The following is a 23842-nucleotide window of genomic DNA, read 5'->3' on the forward strand; positions in this document are numbered from 1 at the left end:
GTATGTGCGCATTATGCACGAGTAGCTTTGTCCATCGCTCAGGCCCGACAAGTCGTCCTGCTTTGTTTAACCCTTTAAGACCTACCATAGAACCAAGTCCGCCAGAGCTTATACTATGTTTTTACATGCTGTAGTGCTGTAGTTTTTGGGAGCATTTCAAGTTGCTATACATCAATACAACCATTAACCATTATAGCCCAAATTTTAATAATATGTGCATAGTAATTACATACATTGCAAAAAAGTGCAATAAACTACAAAAAAATGTAAAATCATTTTTGTTTTTTTTAACATATATTTCTAGTTAGAGAAATTTAAGAGGCTTATCCCTCAAAACTGTAAATACAAAAAATTTTCACAAAATAGTTTCCCGCCACAGGAAATTTATTTTGAGTGTCTTCATAGTTTCATTTTTGAAATACACCAATTTTTATATACTGCAGGAAAAACGAAAATAAATATTATAATGCAAATTTGCAAAAAAAACAGCACATGCATCAAAATAAACAGTTTCCAGCAGTGCAATATGAGTCCTAAGCATCCCAGAAACGACACTGAAAGTCATAAAGTCAAAAATAACTTTAAAAAACACCATAAGGCTCATAAGGCCCTGATGGTAAAAAACTACATTTCCGCAAAATGACGTCACTTCCGGTTTCGGGCAGGACATGGAGGACACGCGATAGTTCACGCTGATGGTCGTAGGAAGTGTTACAAACAGCTGATCGGATCGGCAAAGCGTGTTTCTGGAAAATTATGTTTTTGTTGCTGCAAGTGCTTTTTATGCAGTTTTTGCAAAGATATATGTGGAAGGAAACCGTGACCGAGGACAAGCGGATGGCATAAGATGTAAGTACAACTCCTCCGGTTTTATATGCAAAAAAAATTATTGCGCTAGCTTACGTGGTTGCAGTGCTACCGGGATTTAAAAATAGTTAGGCAAAACAGAGCGTCCCTGCTCCGATTGGCTTTAAAGGGTTAAGAAGTGCTTTTAAAAATGTGTGATTTGGAAATGTAAATAACTTCATAACCTTTCTTTATGCATTAATGCACAGAGAGTATAAGAATACTTGTCTATGAAGTATGTAACCTGGATATTTTCAGATAACTGCAATCACTCGTGCTACTGTTCCTCTCTAATCATCTCCACAGCGTCTGTAACCTTCCAGAACATGCGACGCCAGCATGCATGTCTTTGCTGTCACTTACACAGCTAACAGTGTGTGTTTATGTTGAGGGTTATGCATGCTGATGGTGACCCAGACCCCCACAGAGCCTCCCACCCTTCAGACCCTCCCCCTCCCAGGGCGAGGGCAGCAGGATGGGGTCAAACAGACAAATCTATCCCTCCTGCTCCATGGAGGCCTGCCCAGGGCCATTAGTATCCATTACCAGGAGGCACGGACACGCCACAGCCTGTGGTGCTTGTTCTCCAGCGCACACACATACTCGCACACGCATACTGTCAGCTAGCATGCAGCATATAAACAAGCATAATTACACAATAAAAGCATGAAACTCATGCATTCGCACAAGTATACAATTAGGCACTCAGATATGAATGAGCATGAAAGCGCCAAGAAATCCACACACGGGCAAACACACCTGACAGTGAAGCAGGCGTCCAGCAGCTTGCCACAGAGGTCCTCACTTCAAACAGACATTCTCAGAGGGGATGACCTTCTGGGAGTCTGTGGGGTGTGTTCATGTGTGTGTCTGTGAGTGTGAGAGGCTGATGAAGAAATTTAGAGCTGAACCGGCCACAAACAGTATGCACATAACTATCTGCCAAAAAGATGCAAGCTAAATGATTATAAATGGGCTGGAAGTTTTTAATGTTTGCTTAATAGAAGCATGAAAATGTGAACGAAGCATGAAAGAAGAATCAAATATTAGAAAAGTGGGAAGAAAGAAGTTTAGAAAGAGCCAGAGGAAAGATTACTGAGTCGTCACTGCATCCTTGGTTGCCCTCCGTTCACCGGCTTTTCCAACTAGTGTGTCGGTGTCTGTCGTGTCAGCTGTGGCTGCCTAACAAGCTTTATCCTCAACAGCCTATTATCTAGAGCATGGCAACTGGCCCATACCTGCAAGGTGTGTGTGTGTGTGTGTGTGTGTGAGAGAGAGAGATTCAGAGCGTTGCAGCTGTGTCATACCTGCAAGCGTCTTCGGGACACTTTCCTCTTGTCTAATGGTGCAGAAGAGGGGGATTGTGGGAGAGGTGAAGGACGAAACTGATATCTTCTTCCTCCCTCTTGTCTTTTCCCCTCCCATGTGAGAGGGAATGGTGGTGTGGATGTTTCTTCTTGCCTCCTTAGAGGGCACAGAGGAGATACGGTGCCAGAGGCCACGCGCACACATGAACAGCTGCTTGCATGAATGAATGCGTTCAGAAGACACACGTTAGGAATGTCAAGGACATTTCTTACTTATCCTGCACGACGCTTGATTAAAAGACGACAAAAGCAACCATCAAATATTGATGATCTGCAAAAATGTAGGCAGTGGCTCATTTGTAAATGCCGTAATTCTTTTTAATGTCCAAACACATTTTATGTGCGATATCCCTAAAAATTTCACTAAGGTTAGCATTTTCTATACGTACATGCACACACAATTACGGAGCATTGCTTTTATTGCATGTACACACAAAGCCGCATACATATATAGTCTGATGTATATATTTTGCTATTTTACAAGTTTGCTGTAAGTTCTTGCAAATTTATTAACATTTAAAAAACTAAAATCTAACATGTTCGTAAGTATTTAATCTTTGCCCAATAACTTGTTGAAACCTCAAGTATGATGCTAAAAGTTTGGCATTCCTATTTTTGGGCTGTTTCACCCATTCTTCTTTGCAGAACCTCTCAAGCTCCATCAGGTTGGATGCTCAGTGTCGGTGCACAGATCTCTTCCAAGATGTTCAATTAGGTTCAAGTCTGTGTCCTGGCTGGGTCATTCAAGGACATCAAAGAGTCGTCCACAAGCTACTCCTTTGGTAACTTGGCTGAGGGTCATTGCCCTGTTGGAAGATGAACCTTTGCCCCAGTCCGAGCAGGCTATCATCAAGGATGTCTCGGTACGTTGCTCATACATGCTAACCCTCCCGATTTTTCTGAGAGAATCCCGAATTTCAGTGCCCCTCCCAAAAATCTCCACCATTCTCCTGAATTTCTCCTGACTTTCCACAACAAAAATGCAAAACCATATCCCAGAATTCATAGTGCGGCCCAGCCAATTCCAGTTTCCAACAATGGCGGCAGCTACTTAGTTTTTATATTACCCTTATTACTCTTTCTGGGTCGCAAAATAAACTTTTAGCAGAAGTTTCACTCCACAGAGAGAGCTTGGGACGTAATTCTGGAGGCCGTCACAATCACTCACTTCCGGCCTACCGGGCTTTCGGAGTACCTGGCCCACTTTGACAATGAAGGCCGGGTCCTCAGGTAGATGCAGCCTCTGAATTTGGACAGCCCCAACTGGGGGACAGTAATAATGGTGACATTTAACTTACTTTAAATAAATAATTTGAAATAAACAAACACTGTAAAATTTAAGTTATTTGTTTATGTATATTTTCATATTAGCTCATAATTCTTTTTAAGTGTATACAACATTTATATCGAAATACGGAACATGCGTACATATATTCTTGATTCAAGCACTGAGTAAAAAAGTTTTCTTCTGGTCTAAAGACCAAATTGAAAATCTATATCCTTTACTTCCTAAACTGAGATGTGTTTAATACCAGTGAATCCTCTCAGCTTACATTTTTGACACTGCTTCTTCTATTGGTCAACACACCTCTGGGATGTGTATTAATATTACAATCCTGATGTTTTGCTCTTGAATAGACTTTGTTGTAGTTTTGCATATCAAAAGTATGCATGTCATTAACCGAGACAGCCAAATCATTTATTTATTTAGATTTAGATACCCCCCGTGTTGCAGGTAGAACATTTGTGCGCTGCAGACTACTGACATCTCAAATGTGGTTTTAAAGAACCTCTCAGAGTAAAGAAATGAGATAAGAAGGGTAAAATAACTAGTGAATCACTTGCAGTAAAAATTTTTAAGGGCTTGAACCAAACACACTGATGCAAAGAATCAAAGTATACACCATCAAATGGGTTAGATCTGCTGCTACAGGCACAAAAACTACCTGTGAATAAAAATCAGGGTGATGATAATTTGGAAAAAAACACCAAGGTAACCAGGTAGCGCTTGATGCTTCTCATTTATGCGTTCTTGTTCTTTGCCATCCCTCCTTTCTATCTCTCTTTCTTCCTTCTCTTCGCTCACCGTGACCAGAAGAAGTTCTTCTGCACTGGTGCCCGTCCACTCATCCTTCCAAGCAGAAAACTCTCATGTGCACGCACATATACACACATGCAGACCAACAATCCCCCACCTACTTACACACACCTCCAAAGCACATACGCACATTCACCTACCTCCCACCCACCCCACACACACACTCTACATGCGTACACACTCGCCACCGGCCACACCAGTGGAGGCCTTAGGGCTCAGCCATCTGCTGCCCACCCAGCCCATCTCCCCCCCTCTGTAGTACCCACCTTCCCAACATATGCAGCCCTTGCCCTGGGTAAGGTGGCAGGGGCACTGGCCCTAGCCCTGGCCAAGAGAAAGGGGTGAAGGAGCACATATGTAGCCCAGACGGTGTGTGTGTGAGCGCGAGGGGAGGAGGGAGGGGAGAAAAGACACAGAGACAAATCAAGGATTAGATGGCTCTCTCCTTGAATCTCTACATCTATTTCTCGCTCTGTCTCACCCATATGGCTTGTTTCTTGCATGTTCACACCAGCTCAGTGACCACCAAGGTCGCACCCTACAAAGGGCTAGTGAGGCCTCAAGCGAGGCAGCTGAGAATGAAGCAGGGAGAGGTAGACATGGCGAGAATGAGGGGGGCAGGAGCGATGGTGGGGGTTGGCATTGTCGCTGAGACACCTCCTTTTTTTTCACACCCCCTTTTTTCCTATCCTTCATTTCCTCTGTCTGTCTCTTCCCTCTGTTAAATCTTGCCTCGGGGCATTCTCCACCACAAAAGGCAGGGGGAAAAAAACGAGTGTGGCACTTTCATCCTCCCATCATCCCTTCCATCCATCTACCCGACCTTGTGTCTTTACGGATAAGATGTGTGTATGTGTGTGTTTGTGCGTGTGTGAGTATGCAAAACAAGTGATGTGACAGCAATGGTGGGCATTTTGTTTCAACGCTAACATTAATTACATTGACTATTCCAAAGTCGTCCATATTTCATGAGCGTTCTTTTGCATGCCGGGGCAATGCACCACTCACCTATTCTCTTTAGTCTTCCGGTGCCTCTTTACACGTTCCAGGAAACCCAGTGCTGCTGTCAGTATCGGCTTAGGTTAGAAATCCAACAGGGAATTGGGCCAAAAATACTTTGGAAAGCTGACAAAATGCTGTTGCGGTAACTGTAGTGGTCCAACTATTTTAAAGTTCAACTTTATGTGGGAATAATGCAACATTGTAACTGCAGTTAAAATGCAACATTTTTATTAATGTTAATGGAAAAAAAATGTTTTTGATAAATGTAATCGTGTATTGTTAGTATGTCAGTTTGTGGCTAACAATAGCAGCAGACGCACTCTGTTGGCTGCAAAGGAAACAGTAACAAATCCCTTATTATGTGTTGGCAGGAAAAAAATATGAGTTAATCTCCACAGCAAATAATAACCAACAAAAAGGGTTTTGGGACCATTGTTTAAAATCTTCACGTTTAGTAAAGCTAGTATTTTAAGTATTTATTAGCCTACAACTTAATGGTGCAAAAACATAGTAACAAAAACACTGAAACTAGAGAGACAACTTTAACATTATAGGGCCCAGATACATATTTTCTCATCTTCGTCTTTCGGCTGCTTCCTTTAAGGTCGTCACATCATCTTCCTCCATCTCATCCTATCACTTGTATTCCTCGCTGTCACATGTCTTTTTCTACATTCATGAATCTTCTCTGTAGTCTTCCTCTTTTCCTCCTGCATGGCAGCTCCATCTTCAACATCCTTTATCCAAAATATCGACCATCCCTCCTCTATACATGTCCAAAGCAAGTCTGTTACTTCGTCTTTCTAAGTCATCTCCACACACTCAGACCATGCTGTCTCCTTCACCTGTCTTGTGCACAGTCCATTGCTTTGGATGATTGACCTGGTTGCTCCTCGCAGCTTCACCTTTCCACCTGTCTCTCATTCAGTCACATGTTTTGTCTTACTTCTACTGATTTTCATTCCTCTTCTCTTCAGAGCATGCCTCCACCTTTCCAGGCTCTCTTCCGCTTGTTCCCTACTTTTACTGTGATCCAAACATCACAGTCATGAAAACTCCAGCGTGACCTCATCTGTCAGCCTGTCCATGGACAATGCAAAGAAAGTTTCTCAGGGCCAATCCCTGATTAATTCCACCCCCACATGGAAGCCATCTGTCATTCCTACCGTACTGTACCTACCTCACCTCTGTCTCACTGTCCTCAAACATGTCCTGCACCAGTTCTCTGTCACTCCTGACTTCCTCATGCATCACCATTGTTCCTCTCTTGGTATCCTATCAACTGCTCGAGATCCACACACAGAGTGTAAATCCTTCTGCCATTCGCTAAACTTCTCCATCAACACTCTCAAAGTAAACATCACATCTGTAGCGCTGTACTGCTGCTCACTCACCATCACTCCTTTTAAATCTAGCTTCACCAACTCTTTCCCATAGCCTCATAGTGTGGCTCATCAGCTCTATCGCTCTGTAGTTACTACAGTTATGAACATCTGCTTAGGTCCATATAGTATGTTGAAAACCTCACAATTAATACTGAAGAGAATGTAATTTGTCAGTTTGCTGGGGAAGAAATTAACAGTGATTAGCAGTGTAAGCTGCTGTAAGTACCATGAAAGTAAATTTTATTCTGTATAAAACCTCTAAGCAACTCCAGACTCTAGGAGAGGGTCATGAGCTGCTATGAATGTCCATGTATGAAGGTTTTTTGGCAATTCATGCAACACTGTGAGCCTATCTTCCAGATATTCAACAATCAACTGTAAGGGAGCCTAAGGATATGTGTCTAGGAACAGCACCTCAGCCTCTGTCATTAACATCAGCACGATAGCTGGGCACCAGGAGCTTCATGGCATGGGTTCCATTGCCAAGCAGCTTCTTTAAGTGTAATGTGTAGATCGCCCAGATCCTTTGTAGACATCATATAAGTTGTTTCAAAGTTCCACTGTAAGGTTAATACTTTTCCATTATTGCACCGTTAGATGAAATTTAGTTCCTCTTTTTCTCTCTGACAAGGTGGTAAAAGAGAAAATCACCCTTCTCTCTCCATCTTCTTTTTTTATGTGAAAAACATTAAGGTGGTACATAGATGTGGAGAAAAAAAGGCAAGCTGGAAATAATTGTGTGTATGTGACAGTTGCGGTGTGGTGTTTGTGCACATGCGTGTGTGTGTGGCTGCTTCTGATGGATCAGTGATTAAATAAATCATAGTAACCTTTCCTGTAACCTTTCCCCCTCCCTCCCCAGCCCCTGTATGACCTTACAAGACCCACACACATTAAAGACTCTTCTCTTCTCCTTCATCTCTCCCTCTTCCTACTGTAAGTCGACCCCTCCTTATTCTTCATCTTTTTTTACATAACTCTCTGTCTCGCTTCCTTTTTACTTTGCGTAGTTAAATAATGTCACATTAGTATTACACAAATTGCTCTTTAACCTTTTATAGTAAATATTAAAGGCATAACACAAAAACTGAAACATTTCATCTTAAGTCCCTTGGATGAGTGACGAAACATTTATCTCACTGAAAACGTTACATCCAGATGAACAGAATCAACTTTTTTGGATTTCCTTACCTGGATGATTGAGCACGCACAAATACATTAAAAAATATATAACTTACTTTTACTACTTTATTTATTTTATTGCTTTATATTATTTACTTTTGTTACTTTATGTTACTTAAATAATCAGACCCCGTCTTATCTTAATGACCTTGTAGTACCATATCACCCCATTAGAGCACTTTGCTCTCACACTGCAGGCCTACTTGTTGTTCCTAGAGTATTTAAAAGTAGAATGGGAGGGAGAGCCTTCAGTTTTCAGGCCCCTCTTCTGTGGAACCAGCTTCCAGTTTGGATTTGGGAGACAGACACTATCTCTACTTTTAAGATTAGGCTTAAAATTCCCTTTTTGCTAAACCATATAGTTAGGGCTGGACCAGGTGACCCTGAATCTCCCTTAGTTAGACGTAGGCTGCCAGGGATTCCCATGATGCATTTAGTTTTTCCTTTTCAGTCACCTTTTTCACTCACTATGTGTTAATAGACCTCTCTGCGTGAATCATATCTGTTATTAACCTCTGTCTCTCTTCCACAGCATATCTTTTATCCTGTCTTCCTTCTCTCACCCCAACCTGTCGCAGCAGATGGCCCCGCCCCGCCCCTCCCTGAGCCTGGTTCTGCTGGAGGTTTCTTCCTGTTAAAAGGGAGTTTTTCCTTCCCACTGTTGCCAAGGTGCTTGCTCATAGGGGGTCATATGATTGTTGGGTTTTCTCTGTATGTATTATTGGTCTACCTTACAATATAAAGCGCCTTGAGGCGACTGTTGTTGTGATTTGGCGCCAAGGTTATTATCGTTAACGAAAACTAACGAAATAACGAAAACTAGAAGTGAAAAAACATTTTCGTTAAAGGAAATAAAAATAAAGACAAAAAAAGGAAAACTAACTAAAACTGTAATGAGTTTTCACAAAACTAACTAAAATTAACTGAATTTATAGCAAAAATGTGTTTAGCTTTCATTGATGTGTGCGTGTCATACAATAGTCAAGGGTGAAAATGAAGTTTAGTTTACAGATTTTTTCTTGCTGTCTCATTATGCCAGCAGGTGGCAGTACGTTAGTCGAGTCGTCTGTATTGCTGCTCCGTCCACGCGCAGAATCATGTCAGGAACAGTCGGGAGAAAGCGCCAGAGTCCAATTTGGGATTACTTTGAATATGACTGTGTTTTGGATAAAGCAAGTGTCTTGTAGTGGAAAGAGACAAATTATGAGGGACATTTCTAAAGGGAAAAAAAATCCCACAAACCTTAAAGTGCACTTGAAAAGCTCACACAAGAAGGCTAACCTAGCTTACCTTGAGAAGGGAGCACACTCAACCCTCATCCCCAGAAAACAGAAGCTAACCCCAGGCAAGGCAGCGTGATGCATCCCGAGACAACAGGACTGGGACATCTACATAACTGTGTGAGTCAATTGCCTTCAAAAAGTTTATCAATTCACTTGGACCAAAATTACGAACACCCGGTGCTGCAAGAGTTAATAGTCTCATTGGGGCCAAGATATACATTTTATAGTTTCCTGGTATCAATGGTTGTTCATCTGCCTTTATTTATTTATTTATTTATTTAAAGAACCCATAGGTGGGAATGTGAGTTGTCTGTCTCTGCGTGTTAGCCTTGTGACAGACAGGCGACCTGTCCAGGGTGCAGGGTATGGTAGCTGGAATAGCAACATACCCAAGGATAAGCAGAAGAGAATGACTGATATGATGAAACTGGGATTTTGTTACACTTAATTATTGCAAACACAACTAAAACTATAACTGAAACTAATCAAAACTAAACTGAAACTAAGGATTTTCAAAAAAATAAAAACTAAACTAAACTAGCAAACAATTGGTAAAAACTAATTAAAACTGATATAAAATTGAAAATCTGAAGTCAAAACTAAATAAAAATAAAAACTAATGAAAATTGCAAAACTATTAAAACCCTGTTTGGCGCTATATAAATAAAATAAAATTCAGTTGAATTGAAATTAATATTATTTACAACACTTTGTGTTGTTTTTATTTTTTTCCTTTTGTTACTTTTTTACTCAATCTATGTTACTTACTTTGTTTTTTGTTACTTTGTTATTTTAATTGTACTTTTAATACTGACTATCTCTTTAAGCTTTATCCTTTTTAACCACCTGAGTGTGGAGACAGCATTCTTCCTATGGGAATAATAAAATGATGTTGGATCATTTTTACATTGTAATAACAAGGTATCGTGTTTGCATCACAGTGACAGCGTAACAACCAACGTTTAACAAGATAATGTCTTAACTGTGGTTAGGCAGACCTCTGAACCCCCACAAGCAAAGTGGTTCCTTTCTTTTAGCATTAATCTGTGTGTGGTTGTCTGTGTGTTTTTATGATCTTTAAGATCTGGAGGTTCAAACGGCTATTCTCACCACGCCTTGCCACTGAACTCACCAAGAGGTCGCTGAGACACCACAATGTGCATGAATGTGTTCATACAAGTTAAGTGTGTTTGTGTATGTGTGTGTGTGCTGACTCCCTGATCTCCTGCTCTAATACCCTGAGGACCTTTGGTTCCTTAACTGTAGGAGGTCCTAAGCAACCCACCCACACACCCACATAGAAATGCACACTGTGCACACATGCTCACACATCTTCATAGGATATCAAAGATTAGACATCAATCATTCTCACCTCTTGAAGTCTTGAAGAACGAGCACCTCATATGAAAGGTCAGCACACACCTGGAGAGTTAGATGAAATCAATATGCAATGATGAAGGCGAGGATGAGGGAAGAGGTTGGTAAAAATGATGAAAACAAAGAGACAGAAATAGTAAATACAAGCAGAAGGAGAAAATCTTTAGTCATCCTTTTTCAAACTTGCAGATAACTTGCTTGACTCACATTAATGGTGGCTTTCAGGGAGCTTTTCTATGCTTTTGGTGGCCAAAGAAGAAAAAAAAACTGTCAGTCAGTTTTGAGTGAAATTTATTCAATACCGGCTCATGAGATAGATTTGCAGGTCTAGACTGATGCAGAGCTACCACACATGCTCTAACTTGAGATGTTTGCGCAACTATACATAACAGATCAAACTCATTGCCACTTTTTCCACTTACTTTGTCATAACTTTTAATTGCAGGTGCATCAATAATAGCTGCATTTCTCTTCTGCTGGTTTGAACTTTAGAGCCTTTCTGTTGTGCTGAACTTTGTTTGGCCTGGAGTGGCGAGTAACTGATTGAGATAGGAACAGGGAGGCTTATCTCTGAATGCTTGGTGTTTGGATACGTATGATGTCAGACCAGTTCTCATAATGCTTTCTAGGCTGCGTGTACTGATAAGCTTTGGGATCTGGAGAAGGTAGAGACATACGTAGGTAGCACACAAGACACAATTGAAATTGGAGCAAGAGAAAGGGCCAGTTTGTGTTTGTTTGTTCAAGTGTGCGCTTGCGTGTGTGATGTTCTTCTACTCTGAGCCTACTTTAGCTCACCGTACTCCCTGAGCAGTGACCGGAGCACTAAGCCCCCGGTCCAAGCACTTGGAAACTGGAACGAGGCGAGGAGAAAGAGGGGATGGATGGGAAAGAAAGAGAGCGATGCGATGGGGGAGAAAAAGGATGGAGCGCAAAGAAAGAGAGGACAGGAGAAGAGTGGAGGCAGAGACAGAGCAGCAGCACATGGAACGGCACAAAACGGAAAGAACTGACGATCGAATGGAACCAAACGAAAGGAGGAGAAGTGTTGGACTGAGGGATGAGAGGGAAGCGAAGCCACCTCTTCTTCTCCCTCTCCTCTTCTCGTCCCTTCTCTTCCCCCCCGTGAGAATGTGTGTGCGTGTGTGTGTTTTCTTCCTCGTCAGATCTGCCACGCTTTCATTCGCACACAAAGACGGCACGTAGACATACCTGGCACAGGGGGACGTGAAGGAGCTGGCAGAGGCGCGTGTATGTGAGAAAGAGACAGATAAAGAGACACTGGCTCACCTGCCTGGCAGAGAAGGGTGCCTGTTAGAGGATGGCCTGTCTGTCTGAGATGTCCCACTTAACACTGACACACACATGCACACACATGCTTAACCCACTCAACACTTTCTTTTTTTCATTGTTGCTGCTCTCTCCTCCCCAGTCTCTTTCATTATATCACATATTTAAATGCACACTGCATCTGCTTGACATTACTGTCTGAGTGCAAATATTGTAGTTATCAATGTTTTGATATACATTTGAAATCAATTTAAAATATAGAGTTCCTGCCTCAGGATCTGGTGACTTTTCAAATACCACAATCGTCAGGTTAAGATTTCAGTTTAGCTAATTCAATACTTCATTTTTGCATTGTATTAATTTCTAATTAGTAAATATTAAAGTATAGTAATTATAATTGCTAACAAGTCAAACTTTTACCGGGTCTCAATTTGGACATGAGCTGTGATTATTGACTATTTATGCTAACATGCTCAGGTGAGTAGCCTCTCGGTCTCTGCCTCCTGCTCCTTTTTGCCTTCCCTTTCTGGTCTCAGCATTTCATGTTCTCCATAAAACAGACCATGAGTACCTATTCTGTCAGTGCTGATCTGTCTCTGACTTGTCAAAGATGGGAAGTGTCAATTTAGATATATCCTTGGATACATTTTCAAGAGCGAACAAGCGGGACCCTGAGGTGTCAGTGGCAGAGAGGCAAAGAACTAAAATAATTTCTTGGATTCTTCAACTTCTACAGGAGATTCATGTGGAATTAAAGCCAGGCAGCTACACTGCTCACCACATTCACCTCAACTTCTAAATCTTTCTTCGGGAGATTCAGATTCAGATCTCACTGTCCCGGTTCCCTGATGAAACCTGATGCTCTTTACTGTCAGTTTTCCTCCGAAGATGACTTCTAAGTTAAACTGGACCGTGACTCTGTTGGATCATCTCCTCTTCAGTCCACTCGTGAGTTATCCATTGGGCCCACACCACAAAATTTGCCTGGTATCACAGGATAAGTCACACCATCACCCTCAACACTTTTTTGTGGCTATTCCTAAATAAGAATTTGGCAGAATATGCAGCTGCAACTAGAAATAAGAACAGCTCTCAACCACCAGCAAGAGCAAATCAAGAGCTTGAAGTTGCTTTAAGACATGTAGTTTCCCCCAACTCTGCTTCCTGGAGCTCGGAGCCTTGATGGATGTCTTCTGCAGCCAGGCTTTGTCAACCTTCTCTATTTCTAGTCCAGGAGGGAGAAGCAGTGGGATCCTCCATCCAGCATGATCTGTAACGCTGCCGTCGAGTCTGGAAACTGTGCAAAGCTACCCTCCTTAGAACTGTGGGCCAGAATCAGCACCTGGCAGATTGATGGAGGACCCCAGCCCTGCACTCCACCCAAGTCAGAAGTGTCTTCCACAAAATCTTTCTCCAATCCATCTTCCTCAGTTTTTTAAGGACAAGAAAGTCTGGGTCTGTGGAAGCGGGAGCACAGAAAAGGTCCATAGTTTGAGTCTCGTCTTGGGTCTTTCTGTGTTGAGTCTGCGTGTTTTCAGCTTCCTCCCACAGTCCAAAGACATGTATGGGTGAGCTGTGAATATGAGTCTGAATGGTGTCTGTCTGTCTGTGTTAGCCCTGTGACAGAGTGGAAGCCTGTCTAAGGAGTACCCTGCCTTTCACCCTTTGGCAGCTGGGATAGGCTTCAGACCCCTGCGACCCTGAATCGGATAAGCGTAAGAAGAAAAAAAAAAAAGGTGTTGAGTGCTTTTTAGTAGTATTTTAACAAGAGTTTTATCACTGGGAAGAAAAATACTTCAGAAGGCACAAACAAGGCCATTTAGTAAATGATTGCAGCACTTAATAAAAAGGAACTGAGTTAAATGTGATTGATTCATTCTCACAGGGAGAGATTTATTTTTGTAATACAATTTATGTGCACATAATTTCCTTTCCTTTTTGTTAAGCAGAAGAGTTTTTTTTTTAAAAAAAACATGGGGCGGGAGAATTGGCTAAAAAGTCAAATTGCCACCCAACAGCTGCAGCAGAATGAGTTTTGACGCCGGAGTGAAAATGTGTCCATGCTAAAGAAATTGGAGGGGTCTGCAATGCAACACAAACAAACAATAAACAAGGAAGCAAACAAATTGACGCACACACGAATAAGCACACACACACACATGCGCGCGGCAATCGGCTATGCTGCAATTAGCTTGTTTTAAAGGAAACAAATAACAGTAATTTCAACAGAACAGCAGCCATAACAATTCACCCCTGGAGGGGATCAGCAATTTGAACACACACACTGGAGAACAGGATACATTCACACACAGGGATCCACACACACACACACACACATACACACACACACACTGTCAAGTATGCACATGCAAGTGCAGTCATATTCAAATCCAGCAGACGGACAGACACACTCACGATGCACATGCATGCTCAGACACACACACACACACACACACACACACACACACCTCCATTAAGTGTACTTGAGAGCGGCAGAGAGGGTCAGCTCAGTGTCTGAGTTATTACGCTACTTTGTTCTGCCTCAGTGGGAAGGCTGCACCCCGCACACACACATGCACAAAAAGAATTATTATCACCCATCAACACTCAAGGTGCAAATATAAAAGGGTTGCTTTGATAATGGATTGAAAGAGATGAATAAAAGAATGGGTAAAAAAGAAAAAAGATGGATGAATAAATGCAGAGAGAGAGAGAGAGAGAAAGTGTCTGGTAGCTGTTTCTTTGCTCGTGTGCAGAAGTTTGCAGCTGGCTGGCGAAACCACACTCCCTCTTTCTGTTTCCCCCACCTCTCCGTCCATCTATCTATCCCTTCCTCTCTGTCTGGGCATTCAACAATGGCACGAAACATCTGTGACTACCAGGTAATTACGGCTGAGCCAAAACAGTGGGCAGTGCCGCGCCGCTGAGCTACGACACCCCGCAATTAGTCCTGCATCTCCATCTCCCCTCGCTCTGTTGCTCCCCTGATGACCAGCGTATTATCTCTCTGAAGAGACCCGGGAGACAGAGGAGAGTGGAGAGGGAAAATAGACAGATGAGTGGTCTCAGAGGTACACGAGTGATGGGAGAGGACAGCCACACCACCAGAACTGTCCATCCCAGCAACTCATGTTTTCTCTTTCTTTGGCCTCCTTTGGATACTTTGTTTAGAGCTCCAGAGGGAGCTCAAAGAAATCTGATAAAATTGCGTCAACTGATGTCAGTCGAGTCAGCATCACTTCTGACAATTACAAGTTTTAATGAGGGGAAAAATGGGGCTGTGGTTTGGAAGAAGTAAGAATACCAGAGCCCCAAAACCATAAACCAGCAGCAGAAGCTTGATTCTATAGTAGCCACTAATACTGTAGTGGCTACTGTAAAGTATTACAGTAGCCACTAATACTGTAAAGTATTAGTGGCTACTTCTATTCTTTCTGTCATACTGTATACTGCTACAGGGCTGGATCCTCACTGACCTCAAATAGTGTGGTCAGTGTATATAGAAGCTCAAAAGGCTTCGGGTCAGGCTTCAGATTCCTCTGAACAATAAGTTTAGAGTTTTTTTCACTCTTGATTATGTGATTCTGTGGGTCATTTCGAGCACAGAGCTTTGGCTGAGAGGACAAAAGCCTGTCCCACCTACTGTTCAACACCAGTTGTTTGGAAGTGACAGGTAGTCTTAGGGTATTTTTAGTTTAGTTCAGACTTGCAGCGTACACCTGGTAGCTGGCTCGGATCGATGTCAGATCATCATTTAGAACCAGACAGAGACCATCTAGGCGTGGTTGTTTTGTTCGACACCCAACTACAATTACAGTGTTCACATCTGCACAAATGAGCAACACTAAGCCAGAGAATGATTTAAACAGACTAAACAGCGCAGATGTGAAAACACCCTTAAAGGGAGGGTGGCCTTAAAGGCAGACAAGATAAAATAGCTTGTTTCAGACAGTAGACCAACTAAAGGGCTTCTCCCAGACTTAGTAAAAGATAAATAAGGGTTCACAGGTACTTCACATATGTGCTACAATGTTTCATTATACCTTTGTGTGTTCACAATCCAAAATATCCCTTGCATGTCATTTCAGCTCCTGTTACACCCACCCAGCTGCGCAGTTCACCTGCACACCTGTTGCTGTTTCCCCATCAGTTCTGTGTTTTAAAGTCATACAGGGGTTTTGCCCATTGTTGAGTCTTACTTTGAATTCTGTTAAAGTATTCATCTGCTCTGCCTCCCAGTCAGATTCTTAGCTTACAGGAAGTACAGCGCAGTAGAAACTTTGAATCTTTAAAAGCTCAAACTAAAATCTGGTGCATTGTAAGTTGCAATGCACCACACTTGTTTTGGAGTGGAAAACGTTTTCATTTTTAGTAAGTGTAAATGAACAAATGGCCTTTTTTCTGTAATATAACCAAGTCTGCCTGAAAACTTTGGAAAAGACTAAAAATGATCCTTTAAGTCTGAATCTATCACAAGTGTTTTAACCAGGAGACTGTGCTTCATGTCCCATTTGGACACTTTATTCTGCTTTGGTTTTCTGGCTTAGAGATCAAAAAAACACTATTTTTAGATTTAGAAAAATATGATTTGGATCCAGAACCGGTGCCACAGTGTGGTGAGTGACCTTGCTCATGTCTCTGAGAAGTCATTGTCAGTGTTGGTCAAGTTACTTGAAAAAAATAATTAGTTACTGATTACTTCTCAAAAAAAGTAATCCCGTTACTTTACTTATTACTTATTTTCAAAAGTAATTAATTACTTAGTAACTTAGTTACTTTTAAAAAACATGATACACTACCTGAATGCGTGATAAAGCAATAGACCTTTTGGGCCAATTCTATTTTTTCTGCATAATCCATCATATAAAAGTGAATCAAATGGAAAAGTGTCTTTTTAAAAAATTGTTTATTACTTTTAATCTTAACTTTATAAACAGTGCATCAAACAAAAATTAAATTAAATTCAACAGTCTTTGACTTTAATAAATTTGTTTAACATTTGAACATATTTCTGCACATTACACCATATTTTAAGAAAATAAAGGCTTAAACTATATTTCTGCATACTCCAGCATATAACATAAATTATTTTTGTGTATACACACACACATCCTTTCATATAAATACAGCAAAAAATAAGTAAATAAAATAAATAAAATTAACAATAACATCTTTTAACAGTTAGTAAAGTGCAGAGAGGCATAATATTGAGATTACAAAAACAGAAAATGCTATTGCATGCTACATTTAGGCTGTTAATCCAGTCTCAGTTTGTGGCAACCCTGAAAAAGACCTATGTTTTATTGTTTTCTTTTGGACTGAAACAGTGGTTATATCGCATCAGCAGAAGCTTCTCAAACCTTCTATCAGACATTCTGTTCCTTTTTGGGGAAAGCACCAATCCACCTAAACTGAACAGCCGTTCCACTGGTGCACTGGATGGAGTTGGACTGTTGTATTTCATGTACATCTTTTTGAGATTTGGGAACTGATTCAGAATCTCAAGCTCATAGCCTGACCTTAAAAAGTCAGTTACTTCTTTTTCTGCTGAGAAGCTTTCTGTGGGCTGATTCTGAAATTCAAAAAAGTCCATTTCGGCTGGGCTGGCTGGGATTTGGGACACATTAGTGTTCTCAGTTGCAGGAGCAGCTTTACGACACTCTGTTATCAGGAGCTCCTTCACATACTCTCTCCTACGCTCATCTCTCAGCCAACGAAGTTTAAACTTGGGACAAGTGGCCACTGCGAGAAGTCCTTCTTGGCTGTCCAGAACAGCATCAAAACGAGTCTTGATGGCCTGTAACATACAATATGATGCATCTAAGAATAAAATTATTTTACTATATAATTACCTATTGTCATTATTTTGTGGGCTTTACAGCTCTAAACCATCTATATTTTCTATTATCAATACTGTATGAGATTTAATTTTGGCTGAGGCTTTTGTTGATATTATGATTAATATTCATGATTAATGATGATCAATGTCCCTGATATTTAACAAGGGGTGAATACTTGGTCTTTTATTCTATCATTTTAATAATTGTACCCGCTGCTTAAAACAAAGTATAACATCCACCCACTGTGAATGGTATAATAAATTTAACAAATCCAACCAAAGCAATTAATAATAATCTTACCTTTACAATGACATCTGGAAGGCTGGCTGTCATTCTAGAGAGGTCATCTTTCAGGGCAAGCGTCTTTGACATCAGGCTTGTGAGTGTTGGCAGTAAAGCCCCGTAGGTGCACTCATCCCCTTGTAAGATGTCCAGAGCCACTGTCAGGGGCTTCATCACAGTACAGTACTCTTTCAAGAACTGGTACTCCCTTTCATTAAGGCACTTGATTCCCAGTTTTACACACAGGGGATTAAGTTCATTCAAGGGAATTGTGATGATTCTAGAAATGGCCTCATACAGGGAATTCCACCTTGTGGATGTCGGTACCATTAGTTTCCTCCGACTGACTTCCTCCACCTGTTCAGAGGCTAATGTTGATCGACTTGCTTTAGTCCAAAGAGCAGAACATTTTGCAATGCTACTCCTATATACAGCCTTGGTGTCTGCACAGGAATTTAGATGTTTGTCAACATTGCTTGTTGAAATCAAGTTAATTGTGTGCGATGCACATCTGTAGTGTGGAGGGAGGCTAAACTGTGCATCACCAGAAGCAGCTGAAAGAGCTTCTATGACATCAGTAAAGGTCGGTTCCTCGTCATCACCTTCTTCATTTTCAGATTCAGACTCCAAATGACAGGGCTGACATACTCTGAATGCTTTGGCAAAATTGGATGCATTATCCGTTACAGTGGCAATAACTTTGCCTTGTAGTCCATATGATGAATGGATTTCTTCAATCTCTGCTCCAATTACATCATAGGTATGGCTGCCTCTAATTCTCTTGCATGCTAGAGCGGCCTTGTTGCGTTGTAATGTGGAATTAATCCAGTGAACTGTTACACCCATAAAACTTTTATTATTTACCGTCCAGATGTCAGCAGTGGTGGAAACAAACTCTGCCTCTTCGAGTGTAGCCTTCAAGTTAGAGTTCATTTTGTCATATTCTCTCTCAAGGTATCCTACAAATGACTTTCTCTGGGGCAGCTTGACACCACTTTTAGTTGGTATTTTTTCTACGATGCGTCGGAATGATTCAGAGTCAACAGTGGAAATCGGCAACATGTCCTCGACGATATAGGCAGCGACGAGCTTCTTCAGTTCAGCGGCACTAAGTCCTGTCGCTCTTATGTCTAGTTTAACCTGTTTAGCAGGAGTGGGTCCATCTGAGGTTTGCCCGGTGGAAGTAGATGTGGTAGCCACGGCGGTCACGTCAGTGAGGGGATCCTGGGGGTTTTCTGTCAATTTAACATTCTTGTGGCAGCGTGCTAGGTGCTTGCTCAGGTTGGAAGTGGAATTTTTCGACGTAGAAAAAAGTTTTCTTCCGATGCAGAGTGTACAACGTACGCTTATGTTTTTGTCGCTTTTTAAAGAGTCAAATTCAAAGTAATGTCGGTATTTCCAAGTATTAAATGCTGCACGATCGTATTCTATCCCTCGCTCCATGTTTTCTATTATTGACACACGAGCTACCACAGCCGTCGCACTCACTTACGTCATTGTCATGAGACATTCTCGCAAAAAATCACGGTTTTAGTAACGCAGTAACGCAGCGTTCCTACGAGAAAGTAACGGTAATCTAATTACCGTTTTTGCAATAGTAATCCCTTACTTTACTCGTTACTCGAAAAAAGTAATCAGATTACAGTAACGCGTTACAAGTAGCGCGTTACTGCCCATCTCTGGTCATTGTCCGTGTTTGACAACCTGGAAACAAGGACAGTCTGACCGATTCGATCTTAACCGGAATGTTCACTCAGCCAATGTTACAGAACTTTATACTTCTTTTTAAGCATTTTTAAATCGGAAATAAATGTATCTTCATATCAAAGTATGTTTGGCACTTGGATAAAAACATAGTTAGGCAGAAATGTCCTTGTTTTATCACATATCCCATATAACTACCAGCATACAGGCCTTGTTAAATAAGGATCTAATCCTAACTAAGACAGGGAATGGAAGCAGTTGGGAAAACTCAGTAGTTTAACAGTTCAAATCCCAGGGGGCAGCTTCCCTCGCCTTCTCACATTTACCATCCACTGTGCCTTCATTACATGTTTTTGATGGGTGGGTGCACGAGTGTGCATACACATTAACACGTGTCAGCTCTCCCCTGTTTGCGCATTAGCTAGCTTTTGCATGTGCACCCCAAGTGCGTATGTGTGTTCCTGACTGTGGGTGCATTTTAGGATGTGTACTTTTTTTCTCTTCTTAGTCCAGGAGTCCCCGTCAGGACCCCTAGGCTTCCCTGTGCCTGCCTGCCAAAAACGTCTGCATCTCCTGGACCCCCTCGAGGCAGGGGACAGCCAAATGTCACTTGGACCCTCTACAGAGTGGTGAGAGGAGGACAGGAAGAGGCCAGTGGGTAGAGGGGGGAGGGAGGGAAGAAGAGGAAGGAGGAGAGGGGGAAGAACTCAATCAGGGGGAGACGGAAGTTTAGGAGGAGATACCAGGATATGCGGCATGACCAAAGTGTCTCAGATGAAAATTGGGTGGAATTAGTGAGATCCTGATTGACTTATATAATAAATAAATGAAATATTAAATATTAGAGACTCTTGGAGCAACATTTTACAGTCAGCACCTCCTACATAAGGCATTTAACTGCAGTCTTTTAGATCCAAAATTCTCTTTCCAGGACCTTCCTCTTACATCTTTAGTCCAGTATATGAGGATTCTAGTTATGTGAACAAAAATGAACACCTCTTTATTACTAATATACATCACAAAGCTGGTTTTAGACCATTTAGATGTTCAGAGTTTATTTTGTTAAGTTCTTAATAAAATCAATTATCTTTTATCTGATCGGTTTTAATAAGTCCTTGAACTGATTTCTCACCTAGAGCTTTTTCCAATGATTGTTTTTTAATTGTTACACGCTAATGCAGCTGAAGGGCCTGTTGCTATCACACATACATCCGTATCCATGTATGTTGTCCAATATGCACAAATATAATACACATAAACAATCACTCAAAATTAACAATTTTCTCAAACTCGAACATACTGTTTAAACTGCCTGTGCATCTTTGTGAAAAATCGACAGATAAAATAGATTCTGTCTCAACTTTAACACATTTGGTTTCAAAATCTTTTCTTAAAGCTCATATTTTGGTAGTTAACACTCATGTGTCAGGTGTTTGAGCTTGCTTTTACATCCTTACTGACCAAGATTAATCAACATGTTTCTGAAATTATCGCTTACTCAGTAAAAAATTTATTTATCATTATTATTATTATTATTTGTATTATTCGATGTAGCAGGAGAGTACAATAAAAAAATAGGGCATGAGGTTACTACCAGCATTAATGCCTGACCTCATACGTACAGAAGAGGATTACAGCCACTGAAATACAAACAAAAAATACATATATAATATTTAGGTCATCCCTTGATTGAGAATTCTGAGTGGAAAAATTAATTCTGAACCCCCCCCCCCCCCCCCCCCCCCCAGATTCCACTTTAATAATATATTTTCTCCAATCTAGAAAAAAAGGCTAAATTCTGAGATTAGTCATTTCTTCCCTGAAATGTTTCTTTAATCTTTAATTACAATTGTTTTTTCTCAGAACTATTAAAGAAATTCAGAATCCAGAGACTGAAGTCAGAATTCTGACTTTTAAAAAAATCAGAACTATGTAAAAAAAAAAGAAAAAGAAAGAAAAGCCAGAATCATGAGCCATATTATTTTCAGCGGCTCTAATCGTCTTCCATACATACATCGCAGACATGTTGAGAACAGTTTAAAGCCATTTTTTTTGCCCGATTAGTCCCTGTTTTGATCCTTTTTAGTGTGTAAGTGATTCCAAGTGATCGGATACTCAGCATCACATCCACAGTGCTTTAATATTTCTACTGAAGAAAACTGAAAAAAAATTACTTTTTAAGAAATTCTCATTTCTTATCTCTTCCTCGTTCCTCTCAGCCAATCCCAGACTGCACGTGTTGTTTATGTGACTGTGTGCACGTTGATCCCTGTCCTTGTATGGAAGACAAATAGAAGACAAGGACGAGATGTCCAGCTCCCTCACACACAGAACATTTATTCATACACTAGACCAAGAACGATATAAATTTCATCTTTTTTTAATAGAAAACACTTGGGTCAAGTGTGTCTGTATTAATGAAGACATTTGTTTTTTTTAAAACGCCTTATTTTGGGTTACAGCTGCAGGAATGAAAACACACACACAAAGTGTCTTGCCTACAAGTCTCATGTGTGTCCTGTCACATTGGGGGACATGCAGTATCGAACACGGATGTGCGCGGAGCATGAATACAAACAACAGAACGTCCTTCATGCTTTTATTCCTGATTGATATAACATCAGTGTATATTCTGCATTGATTATGGGTCAGGTCCTCGGAGGAAAAAAAGAGAGAGACTTTTTATTTTAGTGAAGTAATAACTTCATAAAACACGGATAACTGAAATGAGGTTGTGTAGCTCTTCTTATTAAACGCAGTCACATATCAGCTTAACTGAAATCTGTTGCAATCCCAGACTGTAGCCTTTAATAGGGACAGTCTGTCTGACAGAATTCCCGAATAACGCCACATCGGGGAAAAAAGACCTGCTAACTTAGAATTAGGAATAAGAGCGAGCGTGTAATTAAACGAGTTGTCATTCATTTACAATCCAATGCATATTCAAGCAGGCGTGCACACGAGAAAAGAATGAACTGGCTGTAACTAGTAGCTAGCTCTCCAAACAGCACCTACACTGCAATTACTGATGAGAGATAGGTGCATGCGTGTGTGCATATATGTGTGTGTGTGTGGATCTGCTAACTTAATGGCTGCGTGGACGCGACAGTCTAAATGTTTTCATCTGTAACGTTTTATCCTGGTTCAACTCACTCTGCCACTGTCACGCAGTAAACACACACTCGAGCAGCGAGGATGGAGGGAATGGGAAGAGGGAGAGAGAGAAAATTACCCACCAGCTCAAGTTCATTTTCCACGCCAGGTAGTTTTCCAGAATTCTGAGAATTTTGTTTCACTTTTTTTGATTATCGATCGCTGTGAAAAAACAGTTATGAGGAAAGCTGATGTTGGAACTGGAACTAATGGAGAGGAGCTGGAAGGATTGAGCAGACTTAAAACAGCGCACTGGGCCTTTCCATGGTGCAATTGAGCTACAGTTTTAAATATAATAAATCTAGTTAATGTGCGTGAATGGAATATTAGCGTCAGCGAGGTTGATCTACAGCCTGTGTTTGCATCAACGCATCTACGGTGCGTCATTTCCTGAGCTTTAAATCAAGAGGCTCAAGATCAGAAAAACATCTGCGGGTTGCCTGATGTGTCACACAGAATTCAGCCCCAGCCATTTAACAGGGGGTGGGGGTGAAAAACACATCTTTTAAGAGCATATAACAGTCTGATATTTCAAATATCCTCATTGGGTCATACTTTTAACTTGACCCCTTTGGCAGGAAGTTAGGGTTTTTAGATGCAAACTGAAATTCATTTTGTAATTCACATTAAGCATTTATCTGTTGTTGTTTTTTCCCTCTTCCTGAATTACCTTTTTTTCCTCCCTCTCTCTCTCTCTACTGAGTAACACAAAGGCCAGCTTATCAATACAAGTGAGGGACAGCAATGCAATCGCAAATGCCGAAAATCAGAAGAATTTGTTGGGTTTTTTTCTTCATTATGTTCCAGTAAAAGTGAATAAAATCAGCTATTAATGAAGCTATTCAAGACTAGGACTGGAATAGCATTGCATACACACCTCTAAACACACACACACTCGGATGCTCACTGAGTGCAAAATATTTGGCGTTGCCAATAAAAAGTTGAATAGTCTGTCTGGGAATTAAGTTAAGCGGGGTTTTTTAATTTCGTTTATATTTGTGAAAATATGCACAACTAAAGTGTACAAAGAGCC

The sequence above is a fragment of the Maylandia zebra genome, linkage group LG23 (assembly GCF_041146795.1).
Source record: "Maylandia zebra isolate NMK-2024a linkage group LG23, Mzebra_GT3a, whole genome shotgun sequence".
Classification (NCBI taxonomy): Eukaryota; Metazoa; Chordata; class Actinopteri; order Cichliformes; family Cichlidae; genus Maylandia; species Maylandia zebra.